The sequence below is a fragment of the Penaeus vannamei genome, chromosome 31, assembly GCF_042767895.1.
Source record: "Penaeus vannamei isolate JL-2024 chromosome 31, ASM4276789v1, whole genome shotgun sequence".
Lineage (NCBI taxonomy): Eukaryota > Metazoa > Arthropoda > Malacostraca > Decapoda > Penaeidae > Penaeus > Penaeus vannamei.
In genome coordinates this window covers 1,789,069-1,796,568 of record NC_091579.1, presented here as the reverse complement: position 1 = coordinate 1,796,568, position 7,500 = coordinate 1,789,069, and the positions used below count along the sequence as shown (strand labels likewise).

Here is a 7,500-nt window from a genome sequence, read left to right as displayed (position 1 = left end):
AGAGAAAAATAAAATAAATTAGAAAGAGAGAGAGAGAGATAAAAGATTAAGAAAGAGAAAGAGAGAAATAAAACGAGAGAAAGAGAGAGAGAAAAAATAATAAAATAAGAGTTAGAAAGGGAGAGAGAGAGAGAATAACCGTTAGAAAGAGAGAAAAAGAGACAGAAAACCAATTTTTGAAAGAGAGGGAGAGAGAATATCAGCAAGAGAGAGCGAGAGAGAGCGAGAGAGCGAGAGAGAGCGAGAGAGCGAGAGAGCGAGAGAGAGCGAGAGAGCGAGAGGAGAAAGACACCGAGAGCTGGGCCGGGTTGATGAGGCAGTGCCAGAGATGAGAAGGACGCTGAGGTGGAGGCACTGAGGACGCGAGAGAGTGCCAGGAGAGGCTGAAGGCATGAATATGAGGCCAGTGATAACGAGACGAAGTGCGGGAAAAAGATGTTGGAAGAGAGAAAAGACATATTGGGACGAAAACAATGGCTCGGAGGATGTGACGTGTGATGGTGAAGATCTCGGGATGTTAAAGATGGAAGTCCGGAGCGGAGGAAGAAAAGAGGGACGGGGAACAACTAGATTGACAAAGACGAGAAAAAAAAGTAAAAACGTAAAAAAATAATAATAATAAATGAATAAAATATAATTTAAAAGTTCATCATCCCATAGAATAGCCCCATCAAAACTAAAATAAAGAAATGAAAAGACCACTAACTCATAAAATCCTTGATAAAAAGAACCCCCTAAAATAATAGAAAAGAAAAGAGCGATTAAGAAACGACAAAGTAATAATCCACAAACTCACCGCAGAGGATTTTGAACCTTAAACCCGCAAAAGGTGAATTGTTCGCGTATAGCAACTTCGTATTTCAGGATCATCGGAGGTGAAAGAACGGAGAGAGAGAAGCCAGCCGCTGAACAAGACGCTAATTGAGGAGTGAGGGCTTAGGGATCAGAGGGGAAGGAGGGAGAAGATCCTCGGCCGTCTTATAACTTCGATGAGGCTTAGGCAGAATGAGGAAGGATTCTCGGAAGATGCGAAACACAATGGGGCTCTCGACGAAGAAGAGAATTGCCAAAAGGAAGGGGAAAGTGCCAATAGTTTCTCATACTCTTTCAGAGGACTGAAAGTATGACATGAACAACATCAAAACGGCGGTATCAAACGACGGTAACAACCATAGTTGCATTGATGATCAGTGTTTGTTGCATTTCAGAAACCTCAATTACGCAATGTTATTTTATTTATTTTTCTTCATAATATTTGGGAACAAAAAGCCAAGATCGCGTTTCACAGAAGCACAAGAACACGTTTCAGAAGCCTCCCGGGTTCTCCCCCAAAGGCCATGAAACGTAGCCTCTGTGCTTGCAGGCTCTCAAGCGCTATCCTCCTCAGGCTCTCAAGCTTATCCTCCTCCTCAGGCTCTCTCAAGCGCTATCCTCGTCAGGCTCTCAAGCGCTCTCCTCCTCCTCAGGCTCTCTCAAGCGCAATCCTCGTCAGGCTCTCAAGCGCTATCCTACTCAGGCTCTTAAGCTTATCCTCCTCCTCAGGCTCTCAAGCTTATCCTCCTCCTCAGGCTCTCAAGCTTATCCTCCTCCTCAGGCTCTCAAGCTTATCCTCCTCCTCAGGCTCTCAAGCTTATCCTCCTCCTCAGGCTCTCAAGCTTATCCTCCTCAGGCTCTCAAACTTATCCTCCTCAGGCTCTTCGGCAAGCAGCTCTCTCTGGTGGCTTGATCTACGTCATCGTCACGAAGAGCTTCATGAACAAGTCTCTCTGTCGTTTTCAGGATTTTAGTTCTCTCGCTAGTTCCCGAATTCCTAAGAAAAAAAGAACAAAGACAAAGAAGCAGAAGAAGAAGAAGAAGAAGAAGAAGAAGCAGAACCAGAAGAAGAAGAAGAAGAAGAAGAAGAAGAAGAAGAAAAGAACTAATGAACGATGCAATAAGTCGCTTTGACACTATCTTATGGTTTTCTTATGGGCCGGGATATATTTAGCCCTAAACGTACGTATTAGTTTTGACAGTTATTATAGTTGTATTTGGTACGTTTGTATTTGATAGTTATTACACATCTGCGTTTGATTTTTATATGGTCGAAAGTCTTTGATTTGGAGAAATCATGTAGTGTAGGAGGTTCTCTCAGATGCAGTTCGGTTGTTCAGGCCTTTAGAACAATTTACTTGAAAGGAGAAAGACCTTCTTACACTCAGCGAACCTTTGCCAGCACCCCCAAAATCCAGACATTTTTTCTATTTTCAGCAAAATCGTTTGATGCTCAGCTCTCATAGTTCTAATGAACTTCCTCCAAAACCTATCATGAGTCGAGAAATGACCGAGCTTAAAGTTTCCTCGACATCGTTTCTTTCTTCTTTTTTTACTTGAGCACAATAATTCTACATTTTTTCTTATTTCTTTGTCTGGGGTTTTTGCTAATGGTCTTACATATATTTTTCTTTCCGAATCTAATATTTTACATGTTTACGTCTGTTGGGATCTCTGCAATCAGAAAATGCGTACTTATATTTTTTTCTTATATCACGCAACACGCAGATTAATACAAACACATAATCTAATAATTTAGGAAATACACAGGTCAGTGCTGACAAAATACCAAGTTCAAGAAAATAAAATACCAACCAGTTAACCAATTTAATAATGAACCTGGGAGTCTTCAACCATCTTAAATGTGCGAGACCGAGTTAAAGTAAAAAAAAAAAAAAATAAAAAAAAAAAAAATAAATAAAAAAAAAAAAATAAAAAATAAAAATCATTTTTTGAGGCCATTCTTTTTAACGGATAAGAATTGTGATATCAAATACTCTCTCGTTATATATAGCGAGTTTAATAGGATGGGTTAATGGTCATCGTGAAATCTAATCCAAGGCCAGTAACTTGAACCTGCAGGAGGGACTCTGATTGCCTACTTTTCGTTGCATGTTGCGAAAGCTTTTGGAAGGAAAGATGGGAGGAGCAGAGTATGTTAACAAAGGAAAGAATAGGACGTATGTGTGTACGTTAAATTTATAAACACAGATACACACACACACACACAGACACACATACACACGCACACGCGCAGGCACACACACACACACACACACACACACACACACACACACACACACACACACACACACACACACACATATATATATATATATATATATATATATATATATATATATATATATATATATATATATATATATATATATATATATATATGTATGTATGTATGTATGTATGTATGTGCACACAAGCATACAGTAGGAGGATTTCGAAACTGCTGTATCGCTTTCAATAAATCAAGTGCATTGTCTTTTTTCTTTTTTACCATAGTATCAACACGGTAGAGTGTTTTACTATTCATATATATATATATATATATATATATATATATATATATATATATATATATAGAGAGAGAGAGAAAGAGAGAAAGAGAGAGAGAGAGAGAGAGAGAGAGAGAGAGAGAGAGAGAGAGAGAGAGAGAGAGAGAGAGAGAGAGGTGTGTGTGTGTGTGTGTGTGTTTATATGTATGTGTGCACGTGTGTGTGTGTGTGTGCGTGCGTGTGCATGTGCGTGTGCGTGTGCGGGCGCGCGTGTGTGTGTGTGTATGTGTGTGTGTGTGTGTGTGTGTGTGTGTGTGTGTGTGTGTGTGTGTGTGTGTGTGTGTGTGTGTGTGTGTGTGTGTGTGTGTGTGTGTGTGTGTGTGTGCGTGTGCGTATGTGCGTATGTATATATATACACGCACATACAGCGTACCATATTTCTCGACGGACTTTTTTCGCTTATATCAGCTTTCCCCGCAACAGCTGACCTATTAGTGACCACTAGACTGGCGGTTCTTTGAAAAGATATATTCTTATTTCTTTTTATGGGTGGAAGGCCGGTTCTTTCTTGTTCGTCTGCTCCCTTTATAAATATATAATACTAATATATGTATATATATATATATATATATATATATATATATATATATATATATATATATATATATATATATATATATATATATATTTTTTTTTTTTTTTTTTTTTTTTTTTTTTTTTTTTGCTATTATTATTGTATCATTATTTACTTCAGATAAAAGTTTTTTATGGGTTATTGAGAGTAGTTCGCCATATTTTTTTTTTTTTTTTTTTTTTTTTTAGATAAATGATAAATATTTAAGGATCGCTATTATTGATTAGCAAAAATCTTGAAAATGATTCCTTGTCGCGAAGGAAGTGAAATGTGAAATTGACATCAGTGAAAAATGACCTTCGTGAATACAGCTACTAAAGTGTTGAGAAGGAAGAAAATGGAATAAATATACTCAAATGATGGAATAATTGCATGAAATATAGATCGGAGCTGAATCGAAGAAAAAGAATTGTTGGTAAGAAACATCTTTGCTTTCACAGATATTACTTCAGGTTATTTTCATATTCCAAGTGATATAAAATTAAGATAACTGGAGGCCATAGCTAACATTAAGAATTAGAATTAATCAATTTTAGTTCTCGCGGAAATACTTCCATGAAAGCCAAGACGAAGAAATCTAAATAACAGAATTTCTGTAAATGCGGAAAAACAGAAAAAATAGATATAGAAGTGAAGCAACTTTGTTCCAGAAAAGATCTAGCATCAATAACACTGTAATACAAAGATCAAATAACACCGTGGAAGTACTAAGAAAGGCGTGAGAGAGGCAAGAGAACAAAGGACACGGGGAAAATAAATGAAAAAATGATGAAATAATGCAGAAAGGAGAAAAAAACTGCGTCCCCGTGTCAAACACAATTTAAATAACCATTGCTGCGGTATGCCATTATTTACCGACCATAAGTATCCACTAAAGCTTTCTTTAGAGAAAAACTAATGGTCCGTTGGTCATTTTATAACAGCTGCAAATATCTATACTAAAGTAATGGGTCCTTTCAGTTTCTCTTCACTGACTATAAAGCAAAGAAAAAGTAGACGTGGAACAAACACCACCGGAGAGAACAGAAACAATCACAGTTGCTTTACGATTTTAATGACGTACCTTGAACCAAATCATAAATAAGTACAACGAAAGACAAAAATACCCTTGATCTTGACCTCAGGAATGCCTTGGAGTGTATCATCCTGGTAGACAAAGCGGAATCTTTTACTGGGCCACAAGACGTGCGAGGGTCGTTTGTGTCAGCTAGTCCTTCGGCTTCCTAGATCACGTAAGAGAGAGAGAGAGAGAGAGAGAGAGAGAGAGAGAGGGAGAGAGAGAGAGAGAGAGAGAGAGAGAGAGAGAGAGAGAGAGAGAGAGAGAGAGAGAGAGAGAGAGAGAGAGAGAGAGAGAGAGAGAGAGAGAGAGAGAGACGAGGAAGACGGGGGAGAGTTTTTAAGACGAATGAAAAAGGTTATATGTTTCTTATATGGTGAGAAAAAATTATGGGTTCTCTGGCGATGAGGAAACGGATGAGGTAGTTCACATTAGGCATGGAAACCAGCGTGAAAGAAGGCGCCAAGACATCCATAATGGATTCTCGAGAGACGAGGGAAACAGCGGGTCATGTAGTGAGAAAAAATGAAGGGGACCTAATGTGGTGAAGAAAATTTCAGGTCCTCATGTGAGTAAATCAACGCGTCCTTTTGTGGTGAGGAAAATAACGCGTCCTCATGTGGTGAGGAATGTAACAGGGGGGGGGGGGCTCGTAGAAACTTTGCAAAGTGAATGAGAATGTAGAAAAGGGACCACTATTGTTGAGTGGTAAATCAAAATAACGGCAAAGGGGGAGTAAGAGCAGTAACGATTAACATCTTGTCCATCTTGCACTGTAGAAAAATTAAGTATACATGTAGAGAGAGAGAGAGAGAGAGAGAGAGAGAGAGAGAGAGAGAGAGAGAGAGAGAGAGAGAGAGAGAGAGAGAGAGAGAGAGAGAGAGAGAGAGAGAGAGAGAAAGAAAGAAAGAAGAGAGAGAAGAGCAAAGAGCAAAGAAGATTTTGGATTAAGACCTCAATGTTTATGTGGATTTGTTCCACGCTACCTATGGGATTGGTTAGAGCACTAATTCCAGAATTTCTGATTATGTTCGAGTTCATAAATGTCCTTTGCCGTTTTTCTACTGTATCCTCGCTGTTGCACATCCTGATAGCATGACGAGTTGCTGACTTCCTGACAGATTGCCAGAATGGTTGTTCCCTGAGGACTTCACCGAGTGTTGGAATGACGCTATGGAAAGTTGTGTCCTAGCTTGGTTGAGGTCCACCTATTGACGGAAGATCCCTGCCTCTTCGTCCATCGGAACCAGTGTATCCCGTCTCATTAGTTGGCATTCACGTACAGGGTGATCGCTACTTAAGACCTATATGGATGAACCCAACGACGAGGACCTTCAGTTGTTGTTGTTTTTTTAGCATCACATAGTACCCGAATTTGCAGTGCAGATAAGAGTTACCATATGTAAGGTATAATTCCTATCTTCTGATCCTGGCGTGTATACTGTAGAGCCGACTCGGCCATAATTCACATTATATTGCTGAGTACTGAAGAGGTTTTTCATCCCAACGGCCCAATGCTCTGGGAGAGTTCAATTTTGTGTTTACACGGGGTTGTATTCTCTCCCCGTGACTGTGTGTGTGTGTTTTTTTTCACCTTTGTCCGACAGAAATATAGATGAGAAGCACATTATAACTGATTGTTGACTCTTGAAAAATTTGTTATTAGGTTTTGTCACTGTTGTTGCTGAAGAGGAACCCCATAAAGGAAACAGAAAAGATATAAGGAAATGTATGAATCAAGCTGTGCTACGCATTCCTAATGAAAAATGTGTCCTCTATATAAGTATATGAGTATATGAGGAAAATATATATAAGTATATAAGTATATGAGGAAAATAGAAAATCCGAAGGTCTAGAGACATGAGGTCTATCCCAGAGCCTGGATTCCTCTGCTACACAATGTCGTGCAACATCTTTGTACTCTTAGTGTCAGTCCGTGCCCAGACAATGTGGGAGTGTCGCCGCTGGCATCAGAGGCGTGACAGTGCGACCACGTGTCATCCTCTTCAGGACACCAGGATCAACTCGGGCTAATGGTTTCCACGTGGATCGGGTAACAGTGATAATATATAAGGGTGATTATAATGATGATATTATCGACAATTGTAATAATAATGATACAATCATAATAACAAAAAATGATGATAATAATTAGAATGATAATGGTTAGAGTAATAGTTATCTAATGTTTGTGAAATTGTTAATGAAACGGGTATACGCGGTGATATCAAAACGATTATTTATAGTAACGCTGAAAGTGATGATTGACAGATTAGTATATACATGTCTTAATAAGTGTGTGCTTTGTGTGTGTGTGTGTGTGTGTGTGTGTGTGTGTGTGTGTGTGTGTGTGTGTGTGTGTGTGTTTGTGTGTGTGTGTGTGTGTGTGTGTGTGTGTGTGTGCGTGTATATGTGTGTGTGTGTGTGTGGTGCGTGCCTGTATCCATCTGTGTGTATATATATCTATCTGCGTGTGTGTGTGTGTG

General features: G+C 39.1%; 1 protein-coding gene across 2 annotated transcripts in view; it reads right to left on the bottom strand.

Moving 5' to 3' along the window:
• LOC113801864 (uncharacterized) overlaps positions 1 to 7,500 on the bottom strand; it is a 235,371-nt gene that overhangs the window by 22,951 nt on the left and 204,920 nt on the right. The window lies entirely within an intron of this gene.